This window comes from Pipistrellus hanaki, assembly GCF_964339955.1.
Source record: "Pipistrellus hanaki genome assembly, chromosome: 8".
Classification (NCBI taxonomy): domain Eukaryota; kingdom Metazoa; phylum Chordata; class Mammalia; order Chiroptera; family Vespertilionidae; genus Pipistrellus; species Pipistrellus hanaki.
The window spans coordinates 84,395,742-84,409,831 of record NC_140510.1 but is presented as its reverse complement, the minus strand read 5'-3'; positions in this window follow the sequence as shown (position 1 = coordinate 84,409,831).

Here is a 14,090-nt window from a genome sequence, read left to right as displayed (position 1 = left end):
ACCTCGGGAGAACTTTCTCTCTCTCTGGGCCCAGTTTTCTCATCTGTAAAGCGGGATAACGCTGCCCTGGAGGGAGGGCTGGTGTGAGGATGGAGACCATGCCTCACACAGGACGGCCCTGGGTCTACTGCTGGGCTGCAGGCCCTCATGGAATGTGCACTTCCTTCCCTTCCCTCTGCCTCCTGCCTCCTCCGCACCATTTCCCCGGGCCTCTGGGCCTCTGGGGAGACTTGGCAGCAGAAAGGACTTGGAGCTGAAAGCCTCCCGAATGATATTGATCTCGCTGGCTCCTGCGTCCAGACCACAGCGCGTGGGGATGGTGGTACTGCCGCCTCCACGGCTCCAGCTTTTATGGCGTTTAGAGATCATCTCTGGCCATCGAGACATGATGTCCGGGGTCTGCGCCCTCCTCCGAGCCTCTGCTCCACTCCCTGGGTCAGTCTTGGGAAATCTCTCATTCTTGGATGGGGTCCTGGGAAACTAGGGGGCGTCTGTGAGGTCGCCAGCCCCCTGTCCTCCCCCAGGCCCATATCCTGCAGACCACGGGCCTCCTTCCGGGAACTTGGGCTGGTTGGGGACATGAGGAGCAGGGGCCACGTGGGGCAGAGGCCCTTGAGGAAGGCAGGAGACCACCCGGGAGAGACGGAGAAAGCCTTACAGCCGTAGAGCTTGCGAGCTGGTGGAGACCTTGGGGCTACCTTGAGGTAAGTCAATCGTCAGTCGGTTAATTCACCAGATGTCTATTGAGCACCCACTATGTGCACTGAGTGATACCGGGGTGTTTGTGTCACTTGCAGCCCCGAGATCTAATGGCAGCGGGGAAGGGAGAGTAGAGAGGACATATAAAGAATCAGCAAATATGCCGAAACCGGTTTGGCTCAATGGTAGAGTGTTGGTCTGCGGACTGAAAGGTCCCAGGTTCGATTCCGTCAAGGGCATGTATTGATACATTGGTTGCAGGCACATCCCCAGTGGGGAGTGTGCAAGAGGCAGCTGGTCGATGTTTCTCTCTCGTCGACGTTTCTAGCTCTCTATCTCTCTCCCTCTCTATAAAAAATCAATAAAAAAATATATTAAAAAAATAAAAAAATAAAGAATCAGCAAATATGGAACTATGATGGGATAAATGCCACGAAGCATTTGTAAACGGATCCAGGGCATCTTATGGGGAAGGAGAAAAGTTGTCCTTTAGGAAGGGACACTTTCCAAACTCTAGGGTCTGAAGGATCAGGACAGAAGTGAACTAGGCAGAGGAGGGGGAACAGGCGTTCCAGGCTGAGGAAACAGCATGTGCCAAGGTCCAGGGGCAGGCGGAGCGGGGTGTGTCTGCCCCTATGGGCTTCCCCTGGGTGGCAGGGTTTACAGTTGAAGGCCGGGTGGAGTAGTGGTTAAGTGCAGACGTGGTTAACCCAGGTGTCAGGCTGCCTGGGTTGAAGCTTTGGCTCCACCTCACAAGCTGTGTGACCTTGGGCGCGGTGCTTGGCTGCTCTGCTTCTGTTTCCACATCTCCTAAATGTGGACGGTAAGAGTGGCACCCAGCGCGGGTTGTAGGAAGTGAGAGTCTGAACCTGTAGAAATGGCGTGGGGCAGCACCGGCAAACAGTAAGTGCTCACTACATGTTAGCTGCACTTACTGTTTACTTGACCTTTTCCCCCTCCCTCACTAGACGATAGTCCCCGAGACAGGGTCCCGGGTCTGCATCTGGAGCCCCAGCACAGTGTCTGGTGTGCGGGAGGCCCCCGTCAATGCTTGTGGAAGGAGTGAGGTGACAAGGGCAGTGTAGCCAAAGGATGCCGGGGTGGGAGAGGCTGGGGCAGAGAGGGGGGTGGATGAGAGGACTTCCTGGGTCACGCGAGAAGGTTGGTGTTTGCTCTAAGGGAAGGGGGAGTGTTTGAAGGTTCTTAATGAAGGGGCCATGGGATCCTGGTGGCATTTTGCAGAGATGGCTGGGCTGTCTGTTTCAATACCTGCTGAACTCCAAGTATATGTTAGATGTTGTATGAAGTGTTTTACTGTTGCCGCATGTATCTATTTCTAAAATGACCCTGAGAAATAGATATTCAACTAAGGAAACGAAAGCTTGAAAAGATTAATTTCCCCAAGATCTCATAGCTGGAAAATGCTACAGAAATGGGCTTAAGATCTCTTTAGCTCTCTATTATTGAGGATACTAGTTCACCTTCTATAACAGAGATCCCAGATTATCAAACATTTTAATCATGATAGAGGTTTACTTCTCTGTCGAGTAAAAGCTTTAGCTTGTGTGACAGCTTTTCCCAGGAAGCTGTTCAGGAACCCTGGGTGCCACCCTCCACATGTGGTTCATGATGGTCGCACCAGCCCCTGCCATCACAACTGCATTCCAGTCCACAGAAAGCCCGAAGGAGGTTTTGCGTTTCTCTTTCAGGACACAGCGATGGTTCACATTATGGTATATGTTGTATCTGCTCAGATTGCAACGGACAAAACTGTCACCTGGCCTCAACTGGCTGTTGGGAAATGTTACTTGTGTGCTCTTCGGCCATACATCCGGGGACTTGTTGCTGGAAGAAGCAGAGGAGAGGGAGCATTGGGAGTAGCTCAGTTTCTGATTCACATTCCAGTGCCAACAGCAGGAAGGAGAACCCCTCTGTGGCTCCAGACGCAGGAAGTGAGGCCCGCACTGTGCTTCTTTCTGGGGCGACCCTCAGAGGATGCTGAGCAGTAAATCGGAAAAGCTTGGTCATTGATTATACACCAGATGGAAGGAGAAGAGTTGGGGAGGGCTATTTGCACCTGGGCAACACGCTGAGCTGAGAGACACTGGGCTGAGCAGCAGAGGAAGAGTTTGGAGTGGGACGTGTTGAGGAAAGTAGCTGTGGGACTTTCGGGTGGAAATGCTCACTTGGCTATTAGAAGTGAAGGGTCAGGGCTGGAGATGAGGTGCAGGAGCTATAATAGATACCATGATCGGGAAAAGAAGCTTGTCCTGGAAATCGGAAGCCCCCCTGGGGTGGCCTCTCAGAAGAAGCTGTGTGACACGGAACCCCGATCTTCCCTGCCGGGGTATCAGCAGGTGTCAGTGGGGAGGGAGAAGCCGCCTCTGAATGACACTCCTTCAGAGGACTGAACCCGGGAACTCTACCCAGCTGGAGATAAGGAGGTGAGATCCAGGTGAGACACAGCCTTCATCTTTGTGTGGCGGGTGTTACCTTACCGCATCTCACCCACTTCCTCTCTCCACTTCCTGCTCCAGAGCTCATGCCCAGCCTCTAATAACCCACGCCTGGGATTGGCTGGGGGGTACGCAGGCAGGCAGGGAGTGGGCCCCGGGGAGGGTGTCTGTCCCTCATCAGACAGGTGGGTGTTTGGGATCTCCAGGGGGAAGCCGAGGAGGCCGTTCCCCACCTCCGCCTTCCCCTAACCAGCTGCTCTTTCCCTCTTCCTTTCCCGTTTTATGTGCCCTTACTTCCCATCGCTGTTTCCCCAACAGCTTCCCAGTCCCCACCCATAGTTCCCAGTCCCCACCCATCAACCAGCCTGTCAACAAGAGTCACCTGTCGACAGGCTGGTTGATGACAGTGGTCCTTCGCGGGGAAACCGGGAGCCTCTCTTCCCAGAGACCTCGGAGAACTGGGAGGCCTAGGCGTGGGATGGTGGATGGAGGGAGAGCTCAGGGAGGATTTTGGAAATCCAGACAGAGGGATTCTGTGTTTTCCACAGCACCCCTTAGGGCGGAGTATGGCTTCCCAGTGCAGGCACAGGCCTATGGCTCCCTCCAGCGGCCATCAGGGACACTGCAAGCACTCCTATGCCTCCTGGAAGAGGTCATAGTGGCAATTGGCTGAGAGACACTGTTAATAGCTGGAATCAGAGAGTAACCGGCTCTAAGAGGCAGGCTGTTTATTAAAAGCTCCAGGGGACCTGGAGGCATCAATACCCCTCCTATGGATTGGCACTGGTCCAGAGCTCCTCACTGACCTGCAGGGGTGGCAGGAGCCAGTGAGGCCCCGGGGCCAAGGTGTGGCTCAGTGGAAGGAGCACTGGACAAGCAGCCAGGATACGTGGGCACAGTGGGGGCTGGTCAAGAAAATTCCCCTATCAACTCCTCTCTGTCCCCTTCCTTACCTCGGGCCTCTCGGATGGATGATGTCTGTGGGTGCCTTTTCGAAGCCCTGTATGTCCTATTCCATGTTCGTACTCCTTGGTCAGCAAGGCCAATCTGCCCATCCCCTGCGAGCAGGCCTGCTGCCCACCCTCTCTGCCCAGTTGGCAGGAATGTAAGTGTCTCTCCTTCAGTTCCAGTTGCCTTTTGGAAAGGCCCGGCACCCTGGGAGTTCTGTTCCGCTCACTCTTCCATTTGAGCACCTGCTCAGAGGTTCCCGCTCCCACCGAGTTGGGAAGCAGCTGCTTCCCGTCCTGGGGACCTGGGTCTGAGAATCAGGCATGCCGGCATCTCTACTCCCTGGGCCTGGTTAGCTTAATCCCCTCTTCTTGTGAGTCAGCGTCCCCCAGGAAGCGAGTGAGAATAACATACATGTTTCTCTTGAGGACTCGCAGTTACCAAACTGCTCCCTAGTCTTTATGAAAGAGCATCTGATTGGAAATAAAAATAAACAAGTGATTAGGCCTCTTTCCCCTGAAGAGCAGCGATGGTGGGTGACTCTGAAGGGGCAGGACCAGAGCACTGGTAAACCAGCTGGAAAACAAAGACAGGAAAACGCTCTCCTTTCATCTGCACAGAAAGCATGTTGGAGGAGTAGCCTTCAAGGCCTTTTAACCTGGGCTTCATGACCCCAGACCAGTTATCTGACCTCTTGATGCCTCAGTTTCCTTGTCTGTAAAATGGGATAGTAATGACTTCCTGATGAAACTATGTCAGTATTAGTGATTATATATGTAGAATGTCTAGTCTGCTGCTTGTGTTGGCTGTTGGGAGGGAAGGAACATTTACTGACTGACTATGATGTGCCAGGCCTTGTGTCAGATGCATAGGATTTTATTTACAACTAGAGGCCCATTGCATGAAGAGATTTGTGCAATAGGCCTTCCTTCCCTTGGCTTCCAGCACCAGTTTTCCTCTGGCACCTGGGACCCAGGCCTGCGCTCTGGCTGTAGTCTGCCACCTTTGCTGTGGACTCCAGCCAGAGTCTGCCTTCTTTGTCTTTGCTGCAGGCTCCAGCCAGAGTCTGCCATCTTCACTGCAGACTGCAGTCTTTGTCTTCACTGTGGCCAGAATGCCACTCTTGTAGATCCCTTCATCCCTGTCCTCCCTCTCATAGCAGGTGTCCTGCTCCACCCAGCCACTCTGTGCCTGGAGCAGACGGGTGGAGACCATCTTTCTCCTTCTAATTGCATATTCCCTCCTGATTGGCTGGTGGTTGTAGTGGCATAATGGTTAATTTGCATGTTTCTCTTTTATTAGTGTAGATAAAACTCAATATCATGGTAATTATTATCCTCATTTCACAGATAAGCAAACTAAGGCTCACAGAAGGTAACAAGTCAGCTCATAAGAGCTGGCAAAAGAATTTGACCCCACTTCTCTCTGCTTTTAAGAGTGGGCTTATTTAGAAAGGTGTGGATGGGGTGGAGGCATGAACCTGCTGAGGGTGAGTCCCAAGAAAAATAAGTCCTTGAGAGACCAGAGGGAGAAGACGAGAGGGAGAGAAGTTGCAGGCACAGGACTCAGAGAGGAGATTCAGGGCTCCTGAGCTCTGGGACCATCTCACCTCACCAGGCCCTTAGAAAGCAAGGTGGCTGAGCCCAGAGAAGGGGAGGGGTTTTCCCAGGTCACTTGACCTCTTTGAGCCTGGCTGGTCCAAAGATCCAGTGATAGGACTTTCTAGAATAGGGATCAAGAGGCTGACAAGGCTGGGCACAGTCTCCATGATGCATGTGGGAAGAACCCAGGGCCCGGCCACATGTGACACAGGACTCAGGACCACAGAGAGCAGCGGCAACTCCCTTGAAGAGGGGGTGGTGGTGGGAAGCATGAGGGTCAAGATGGGGGGCTCCTGCTCAGACTGGATCTGGGGGAGCTCTGAGGCAGCACTTTGGGGAGGGGTTACTTCCCCTGAATTGGGGGTGGGAGGGTAGTACTGGGATGCTCCTGGGCTCAATAGGAGAGAACCCCTCCCAAGGGGATGTTGGGAAGAGGAGAGCCGCAGAGAGGATCAGTTTAGAGTCTGGGCCAGTCAGACATCCAGCTGTGGCCACGAGGCCAGTCAACTGGTCCAGAATCCCCTCCCTCCTTTAAAGACAGCCGAAGGAGAGTCCTGCCACCTTCCTGCCTCTGTCCAGGTCCTGGGACAGGAGCTGGCTTTCAGGGTGGAGGCTGTCAGGCATCGGGAAGAGGATGTCGCCCTCCCATGGCCATGGTGGTACTGCAGAGCCGAAGTCAGAAGACCAGAGCAAGTGCCCCAAAGAGCTGTATGTCCAATCGATGTAACACTTTTGAGCTTCTCCTACATGCCTTTTCCCTCGTGAGTGAGGAGCAGGAGCAGGTGCAGGGAGACGGCAGCAGCTTCCAGATGCAGTGCTGAGAGCGTGGTTTGCTGAGGTACGCTGGGGCTCTCAGGCTCCCAGGCACACTACAGCAGCGGCAGTGGTGAGGACTGGAACAGAAGGACCTGCACTGAGTTCCCAGCATGAGCCAGGCTTCCTGCTAGCCAGCGAGGATGAAGAGATGAGCCGGAGCTGGCCCATGCCCTCCACGGTCTGTGCTGGACACGGACGAGAGGCCGGGTGGCAGACATGCATTCTTCTCCAGGGTGGAGGAACATGGTTAGGGGCACAGCCATTGCTCCCTGGAAGGGTTTCTGAGCAATACCCGGGCCTCTCTGCTCCTCACCCTCAGGCTTTTTCATGCCAGGGGAACGTCTCATCCGGCTGGGAGTCCGGGAGGAGAAATGGACTTAGCAGTCCAGCGCCCCCATGCTTGCTCTCTGCCCCCTGGGAGCCAGCAGGCTCTGAGGGTGTTTGCATTCCAGTCTCCTCCCTGCCAGGTGGCCAGGGGCTCAGGATATAGGAGCGGGTTCCTGTGGCCACAGATCTAACCTCATATTCTCTAACCGGCATTATCACTGATGTTTCCATTTTCATCTTCTGACTTTCTGATCAATATCTCAATTATTTCTGGACTCAGGTGTGGAGAGATCATGTTATTTATAGATCCTCCAGAGCCCTAGAGCGTGTGGCTTGCTCCCGTGGCGGGGGTGGGGTGGCTCTGCTTGCACGGATGACATTTGTCACAACTGACGAATGGGAAGATGCTCCTGGCATCTAGTGGGTCTAGGGCAGGGGTCTTCAAACTACAGCCCGCGGGCCACATGCGGCCCTCAGAGGAGTCTGATCCGGCCCGCCAGGTTTTTTGGGCAGTGAGCGCAGCCGAGGTGTTACAGTAGGAATTAGTAGTTCATATAGTCCGGCCCTCCAGCTCTCTGAGGGACTGTGATCTGGCCCCCACTTTAAAAAGTTTGAGGACCCCTGGTCTAGGAATACACCTAGGCCAGGAGTGCTAACTCAGAACATCCCAGAACACACATGGCAGCTCCTCACAACAAGAATCATCTGGCCCAAAGTGTCGACAGCGCTGAGTTGATAAAACCTGACCTAAAGCCTAGGGTGTTATAAGAAGTTAAAACAGAAGGTAAGCCTTGGTGGAGAAAAGGTTTGTGAGTTGGGAATTCAAAGAAGGCTTTTGGGAGGGAGTAATCTCTGACTTGGGTTCTACAGTGCAAGGTAGAGGTTTCCTTCTGGAGTATAAAGTGAGATACGTGAAAGAATATCCAGGCCGTGGAACAGAGTGTGCAACTGCATGGACAGTGAGAGGCCATGGCCCAGCTGGGTGAGTGCATTTGGGGCAGGGGCTGTAAGCCAGAGATTAGGCTGCGGAGGTGGGCAGGGCCAAGCATCAAGGGCCTTGCAGACTGTGCTAGGGAGTATGTTTTCATAAAGTATAGAAAAAGCATAAAGTACATTCAGCTAAGTGCACAAAACACCAATGTACAAATGTGCCAAGTTAAATGAATTATCACCTATAGGGTAGTGTTTCCGGTTTATGGCTGTTGTGAACAAAGCTCCACAAATACTTTTTGTACATGTCTCTTGGTGTTCATTCTCATAACTTTTTTGGTGTGTGTATGTATAGTCCTAGTAGTGGAATGACAGGGGCTTGGAGTATGCTGACTTTCAACTATGGTTGACATTGTCAAATAATTTCCCAAAATTCTTATAGAAATCTACACTTTTACCAATTATGTAAAAGAATTCCCATTACTCTCCATCTTCTCTTAATACTGGCAGTTTCTTAAATTTTATTTATTATTTTTAAAAAATACATTTTATTGATTTTTAAAAATATATTTTATTGATTTTTTTTTTTTATAGAGAGGAAGAGAGAGGAATAGAAAACTAGAAACATCGATGAGAGAGAATCATTGATCAGCTGCCTTTTGCACGCCCCCCACTGGGGAAGTGTCCACAACCAAGGTACATGCCCTTGACAGGAATCGAACCTAGTACCTTTCAGTCCGCAGGCCGACGCTCTATCCGCTGAGCCAAACTGGTTTCGTCTTTTATTGATTTTTTACAGAGAGGAAGGGAGAGGGACAGAGAGCTAGAAACATCGATGAGAGAGAAACATCAACCAGCTGCCCCCTGCACACCCCCACCGGGGATGTGCCCGCAACCAATGTACATGCCCTTGACTGGAATCGAACCTGGGACCCCTCAGTCAGGAGACTGATGATCTATCCACTGAGCCAAACCGGTCTTGGCAGTTTCTTAAATTTTAGCTCTTCTGGATTATGTGTAATGGCAGGCATTTCATTATGTCTTTAAAAAAAATAAGGTTTGTATAATTTACATGTAGTAAAACTCACCATTTTAGGTCTACAGGTATACGAATTTTCAGTATAAAATTATATAATATTTCCATCATCCTGAAAGTTCTCTTTTGTTTCCTCTGGTACTCTGGTTTTCTGTCTTTTTAGTTTTGCCTTTTCCAGAATGTCATGTAAATGGGATCAGAAAGTAAGTAGCCTTTTGAGTTTGGCTATTTTCACTTAGCCATATATTTTTTAGATTTATCCTAATTGTTGCATGGATGAGAGATGGGTAACTTCAAGATCAAGATGGAAACCATAGGAAAAACCAAAGGAAAGACTAGAAATAAAACCACATAAGAGATAATGAATGCTTTTTAGGGGCTCATCTCTATAATCTCTCTCTTTTCTTCTGTCATCATTTCCAGCACAAACAGTTGGCTAATACAGGAGAGTAACACGAATAGGAAAGAATGTGATAGGTTCCTTGGATGTTTGTGTTTCTTAGAAGACCACCATCTTTTTCTCAGTTCAAACCAAGTTCTGTACCATTGGGAAGTGCCGGAAACTGATCATTGTCAACAACCTGCATTGCTCTGAAAGGTCAGAGCTAGTTTGCTCACTGCTTAGTTGAAACATTGTTAGCTGAAGCAGGCTCCACCTCTTTTGTCTTATGTAAATTTCTGTTATTGGAGACTCCTGCCTAAAGGCTATGGGTGTATCCCATACTTCTTGAATCTACATATTTATGCCTTTCACCAAATTTGGAAGATTTTTAAAACATTTTTCTTTAGTTTTTCAGTTCCATTCTTTCCTTCCCCTTGTGATAATCCTAGTACCTTTTGAAATGGTCCTGCATGGCACTACTTTTTTTTCTCTTCCCCTTCCTTTCTTCTTCAGGTTGGTTGATTTCCTCAAGCTCCCTGATTCTTTCCTCTGTCATCTTCATTCCGTGAGTAAGCCATTTTCTATGTCAGTAATGAATTTTTCAGATACAATTTCCTTTTGGTTTATTTAATTATTTTTATTTCTCTGTTGAAATTTCTGTGTCTCCCCTCTCCCCCTCCCCACTTATTTTGAGTAGATTTTCATATACCCAGTTGAGCAAAGTTATAGCAAGTGCTTAAAAGTCCTGGTCAGAGAATGTCAACATCTGGTCGTTCTCAGGATTGATCTCCAGTTGGTTGTCTTTTCCCTTGAGAATGGGTCACATTTTTCTTGGATCTTTGTATGTCACTGATTTTGACAGCTTGTAGCTGTGCCATACAGCTGTTTATTTGAGATGGGTCTTTGAAATGGACACCTCAGCAATTGAAGGCTTAATGCCAGGCATTTAAGCTACAGTTGGATATTCTCACCTGTCACTCAGTGGTAGACATTACTCTCCCTGCTGTGGGCCTAGAAGTGGCCATTTCTGTAAGGCGCTCGGGTTTCTTTTAATGTATGAAACCATGGTACGTGCTCATTGTCATTGGGGTGTTTCTATTCCCAAGCCTTCTCAGAGGAGGTAGGGGATATATGGACATACATAGAGTAATTAAAAGAAGAGGCCGTAACAGAGGGAGCTCTAATGCCTTATTAAACTACTTAAGCAAGCCAAAACCGAAGCCATGGTCAATGCACTCAAACCTGAGACAATGAAACTTAAGAACAGCCAATCACAAACAGCCAGCTAGGTTTTCTCAAATAAGGCAACTAGAGCCAATCAAATAGTTTCCTTGCTTTGTGTCTGCATCTGCTCTTCGAAACAAAATAGTTCCACAGACACGGAAGCATGGAACAGATGGACAGATCTCAGAGGGAAGGGAGGGAAGATGGTGGGAAGAGATTAACCAGAGAACTTAGATGCATGGACACAGACAATAGTGAGGTGTAGGCCTGGGGTGGGACAGGAGCTGGGTGGAGGGGGGCAACGAGGGGGACATTTGTCATACACTCAACAATAAAAATATTTTTTAAAAATGGGGAGTTTCCTCACAAGATAAAAAAACAAACAAACAAAACAAAAACACACCTCTCCCCAGCCCCTGTCTGTGGTGTGCTCCAGGCTACTTTCCGTTTAGTGTTGCCCAATTGAAAGTGCTCAGCTAAACTCTTAAAATTTTTAAGGCCTCTGACTTAGTTGATCTTTTAACAACATTCAAACAAGCAAACAAAAATATGTGTACATATGTCAGCATCTATGCAGTCAAGCATGTATATACAGTCAAACACACACACACATTTGCTTCTATATTTTTAATATTTCTATATGTTGACAGCTGAGTTCAGGTCATTACCTCTAATCCCAGAAGGTTTATTCTTGTTTCTCTCTGCCTGTAGTTCCTACTCCCATCTCTGATAGTGAAAACCTGGGCTCCCAATGTCCTTGTCTATTTCCTACTTGTTCCATCTCTCTCTCTCTTTCTCTGCTGCCACCCAACTCCCACCTGCATGGTCCAGACACCCTCCTCATCTTGTATGGGACATACTTACACTAAAAAGTGACCATGTATCTGAAATTCCAAACGGGCGTCCTGTACTTTTACTTGCTTGATCTGGTCGCCCTTCTGAAGAGTTATCTCAGCTGGTCAGAGGCCTTCAGGTGACTGCGCTGAAGCCCAGGCCTTCCCCTGCACAGGTGCTGATCCCTAGAACCTTCCCCAGTAAACTTCCTGTTTGTGGAGTCAGCCTCCTGGGAACCTGACCTGCAGCAACACCAACTCGTTATTTTATTTTTTCCCCCTTAGTCCTGAGAACCCTGACCCACGCGATGGAAGTCCAGAGTAGCCTGGCCCCAGGGCCCTGACTTATTTTAGGAGAGCCTAGTCAGAGCTCAGGATGTCAGGCAGGCCTACAGGTCTTGCGATGGCTCTAATGCCCACTAGGGGGCAGTCGTTACCCACATGTAAACAGAATGAGCGGCCCAGGGAAGATGGGGGTGGGCTCCAGGAGAGGGAGATGTGGTGTGTACGTGCAGGAGGGCACGTGTGGGCTGTGCAGGCAGGAGCGAGAGCGTGCAGGACTTGTCTGCGTGCACATTGGTGTGAGGCCAGGTGTGTCCTCAGTAACTGACCCTGGGCAAGCCGCTCCTGACCCCAGTTTTCCTATCTGTCCAACGAAGGCCTCTTTCCCTTCTGACAGTTTGTGTTCCTTTGTGGCTCGGCACCTCTGGGTCATCTCTTTAGAAACCCCTCTGCTTGTTTGAAAGAATGAAGGACTCCAGGCTATTGATGTGAGGCAGGGGAGGAGAGAAAGAGGAATGGAGAGGCTTTGTTTTCTGTTCCTCAAAACACTGCCTTAATTGATTTTTTTAAAAGTATTTTAATTTCAATAATAATTTTATTGAATATATTTATTCAAAATAATATGAGCTGGTAAGCCCCATGCAAAGGCACTCGTGCCCTGGGATGGTGCCTCTCTGCTCATTTGCAGGAATGTGGTCCGACCACTAATTCTCAGAACTCATTTCCAACCGAGGGCCCCTCACCCGAGGAGACAGATGGAAGGCTGACGCCCAGGTGTGAGGCCAACCTTCCTGAGCCCTGCTGCCCATGGAATGGCTGGCCTCAGAGTCTCCTCTGTAACATGGGAATAGTCACAGTGCCACAAGTAATGGTGTTGTTGTTATTGTTCTGAACACTGTTGAGTGTTCTGGTCTCTGTTCTGTCACACCTCATTTCTGTGACCGTGACCCTTTTCCGGGCCAAGATCCTTTGTGTGCTCATCACCAGCAGGGAATAACAGTGCTCATTTCGTGCTGTTGTGCTGAACAGGGGGATGTTTGTGAAACCATCCAGTACACAGTAGGTCCTAACATTATTCCAAGTTCCTTTTCTGACCAGCACGTCTTCCCAAGCAAAGGTTCCTCTGCCATCACCCTGACCTCCCCGAGGTCACAGCAATCAGTCGCCCATCTCTTTCCAGGTCATCTGTGCTTAAGACGCAGAGAGCTTCGGCAGTCAGGAAGGCTCCGGGCCAGACTGGCCAGCTTCTGGGGGGTTTTCTGACACCCTGGAAATATTACCATGCGATTGCTGCCCCTCTGCCCCTGTGGAGTGGGTGGAGGGTGGTGGGAGTCAGAGGGGGGAGATGGCATGTCCCTGGAAGTCGTCTCTTTGGAGGCGAGGCTATGTCACCCTCCTCTGTGAGAAGGGGGACTCCTGTTTGTGCTCCCTGTGTTCCCCTGCACCGCCCCTACCTCCCCTGTGGAAAGCCTGCTTTTTGGGGAGTCTCTGGGATTGCTTACAAAGACCAGTCTTTCCGGCCTCTCCCCACCCCCTGGAAGCTTGAGTTCTTTGAGCCCTCGGGGGAAGTGTCCCTGCGGCCCTTTCCTCCGACAGTGCCTGCGGCAGGCAGGACCTCCCTGTGGACTGCCCCGAGTGTCTGGGACAGGGGTTCTCTGGCTCCTCCAGTGGGCCCAGAGGCCGCAGAGGCCCTGGCCTCCTGGGGACCATGTGGCTTTGGACCAGGAATCACAGAAGTAACCAGTGGGGACAAATGGCCGGTGACCGCCTGTGTTCCTCTTCTGGTGATGCTGGTGAGAGGCTGGGCATGCGTCTCATTAAGGACTGAGGCAGGATTTCCTGCCTGCAGGTGGGACGGGGGCTTCGTGACACATTTAACTGGATTCAAGGACATTTTTAGAAATGGCACTACTTACACAACTGACATTGCACAGCCCATTTAGAGATGAATTTCCCATCGCTCCCCACGGAGCCTCGACCACAGACAGGGAATGCCTCTGGACCCTTCTCTGCTGGGAGCCAACCACAGTCCTGCTGCTGCTCAAGGCCCAAAGCAAGGGGTGTGGCCAAGAGAGTCCGGGCTTGGTCCCGGACTGCAGGGACCTTGAGATCATTGGTCTCGGCAGAGATTTGCTGGAATGAGTGGCAATTACAATCACTGTTTATTGAGTGCTCACCGTCTGCGGGGTGTGCTTCCCAGCTCATTGTGTAGATCGTCACCCCATCCATCGGTCCTTGCAGCAGCCCCTCCAGGTTGGCACTGCCTTGTTTCCATCTTCCAGGTGGGAAGCCTGAGGCTGGGAGAGGTAGCCCACTCCCCAAACTAAGGAAGCCAGCGAGTGGCAGAGCCAGGCCAGTCACAGGTGGCCAGACTCCGGAGTCCTCTCAAAGAGCTACAGCAAGGCAGTAGCTGACTTACTGAGCAAAGTAACTAAACACCGAAATAACCATTAGTCTGATGAGGGAATGGCCAGTCAGGCTGAGTTCATTTTCTGTCTCCGACACTTCTCTCCCTTAGGACGCCCCTCAGCCTGTGGGGGAAGCGAGGCCACTGGT